At 36.7% G+C, this 2763-nt stretch overlaps 1 long non-coding RNA gene across 1 annotated transcript; it reads right to left on the bottom strand.

Moving 5' to 3' along the window:
* Positions 1 to 304: 304 nt before the first annotated feature.
* On the bottom strand, positions 305 to 2293 carry LOC121655655. Its single transcript, XR_006013264.1, has 5 exons — positions 2076 to 2293; positions 1657 to 1718; positions 1316 to 1404; positions 1091 to 1193; positions 305 to 799 (listed from the first exon to the last, which is right to left on the bottom strand). It is a non-coding gene; the product is annotated as an uncharacterized LOC121655655 (long non-coding RNA).
* Positions 2294 to 2763: the final 470 nt, after the last annotated feature.

The raw sequence follows: 2763 nt of genomic DNA, 5'->3' as shown, positions 1-2763 counted from the left end.
AGATCACGGGAAATACGTTGAACATCCCTGACGGATGCCCGCGGGATATTCGTGGATTTTTCATTTTTTCAATATGTCTGATTTAATGGTTCTCTTCATTAATTACATGGTTTGGCATGTAACCTTTCATGTAAAAGTACTAAGTTCTTATCTTTTAAGATCTTAGCAGGCATTAAAATCACCCAGTCAGTTTCAAACATCACAATCATAGTTATAATGTGACAGTCTTTAATCTTGGTTTGTGTACCATCATCATGTTGTACAAATCATTTGACCAAATTAAACGTTACTGTTTCAGCAAGCATTTATAAAATTACATTGTCAGATTAAACTGTATAAAGAATATCAGCATTATTAACTGAACAGTGGGAACAGAATAGAATGAAGCAGTCTAATAAATCAGGTGCATCTACAAAACTGCATAGCTGAATGAAAACATGTCAGACATGAAAAACAGACCAATGTTTTTCTTTTTTTCTTAATTAAAGCACACAGTTTTATTTCAAATAAATGAATCTGATTCCTCTCAGCGGCTGCCTCTGGCTCTATACACCACTGGGCGCTCTCCGGTGCACCATCCTGGAGGACATCTTTTGTAGGTCAACGAGGTGGTGCTGACACCTTTCTAACATGTCCGTGAGTCTTGTTGCCCTCCATTCAGGTGGACATGCTTTCCACACGTCTTTGTCTTCAGTGTCCGTCTCCTCGTCGCTCATCATGCATGCAGGCGCCCGTTCCAGGTATCTGTACTCCTTATTGGTTAAGATGAGCGAGCAGCAGATCGGCGTGAATTGAAAAGCTTTAACAGAAAACATTAGATATTACTCTCAATGGAGAATGACATTTATAGGTCAATGAGAACACTTTAAATGTATACATTAAAAAATTAACATAAAACATTTTTACTGCCTCTGCACTGCCAGAGAGTTCATCTTTATGCACAGTTCATACAACACATTTCACAACACTGTTGTATCCAGAGATAAAACTGCTGACTACAACACTGGAATGTGATACAAAAGCAAATCACAAATCCGATGCATTCTAAAGGATCTTAAAAATAAACAAATCTATAAGTGATTCAACTCACTCTATGTCTTCGGTTGTTGAGAGCTTTGGCCCTCTGATCCTCTTCCACTTTGTCTTCTGACAACTTAGATTCCCTCCTGATGTTCTCAAAGTATCTGTTGCTCCTACAAACACAAAAAGTGACACATTAATATGTGAAAGATCTTTTCAACAAATTGTCTTTCTTTGGAGAGATAAGCATTATTTTTAGAAGTAACCTTAAACAAGTTTTAGAGTCATTACTTACTTCTGATCAAAGAGGTGTCACATTCCTCTTCATCTGCAATTGTCCACAACATTGAATTTGTGCCACCGGAGTTGTGCTCAGACGTGAACCTGCAGATTACATCACAGAAAACACAACAAAGCAACATGAAACATGACAAATACTAAATCTACTCTGAAAATTCGTTAGTGAATATGTAAAATCAAAGTGCAATTATTTTTTTTTATCTGAGTCAATTTAAGATGCACTAAAGCATCATTAGTCTGATCTGATGAATATATAACTACTGAAGGTGATGCTGCATAGAAAATACATATCTTGTAATCAACTTACAGACTACTAAATGGTATTAGATGTCTTACCTCTCATTTCCTCTGTATTTGTGCCCATCCTCCAGACTCCTGTGGATCCTTTTTACCTCACGCTAAAACAGCCAATATCACAAACACATTAAATTTAGATCATGTGAGAAAAATATTTTGACAAACTTTTGAAACACCACATTACAGCGGCTTGTACAGCTGTTTTTTGTTTGTGCCTGTGTTTGCAGACATATTTTGACTAAGGCAGTGGCTCCATAAAGTTTAACATACAGCCTTACCATTTTTTCTAAAATAGGGACAATGTGTGGATATTTATCACAGTGGCTCTGAATGTTCAAAGCCTCCAGGTGGGGGTGGATCCCAGGTTGTAACAGTAGTAACAGTGTATGAAGATGCACGTTAGATCTGTTTTACTCAAATCTATGAAAACAACAATAAAGGCTTAGTGAATAACTTACAGATGGGTTGTAGGAATCTGCTGCAGAGTCGCTGATGTTACTGCTCCTGCAGCCAATCTGTTCTCCACAGCTTCAGTCAGTTCAACCACTTTCTCCATCACCTTGCCAACTTTCAGGTGTGCACTGCACACACCCTGAAACATTTACAAGTGTGTTTTCCTACATGTCAGTTTTTGATTGTAAACATTGGAACATCATTGCAGAAATCAAAACATATGAATCCCATGTTTCTAAGTCACTGAAGGGAACAAGGATTGTTTCTATAGATTTTTTTTGCATATTAATATACATTTATAATGTAATTATGAATGACTTTAGCAAAGCTAATTTCCATCTTTAGTCCCTTATTGTTTAAACCACTTCAGAAAAACATTTTCTTTGCATGAACATTAATTTCACTGCTGTCAACAAAAGACAAAAAGGACAAGATGGTGTTGATCAAACAATTAAGAGAACTTGGGAAAGCACGTCATCCCATGTGGTGCATTGTGGGACGTAGCCGTCATACTTGCATTCTGTACTTTAATAATTCTGTACTACCTGTAAGCTATATATTTATACACACACACTTAGATACATACTGCTCATTGCACAACATACAGAAAACATTTTACCAAGTAACAGTTTTCTCTACCAAGCATAGTTGTACTGAGCTGCTTAAAATAGTGTTTTTGATGTGTACATATCC

This window comes from Melanotaenia boesemani, chromosome 16 (assembly GCF_017639745.1).
Source record: "Melanotaenia boesemani isolate fMelBoe1 chromosome 16, fMelBoe1.pri, whole genome shotgun sequence".
Classification (NCBI taxonomy): Eukaryota; Metazoa; Chordata; class Actinopteri; order Atheriniformes; family Melanotaeniidae; genus Melanotaenia; species Melanotaenia boesemani.
Note: the sequence above shows the minus strand (reverse complement) of the source record. Positions and strands in the feature narration are given on the sequence as shown.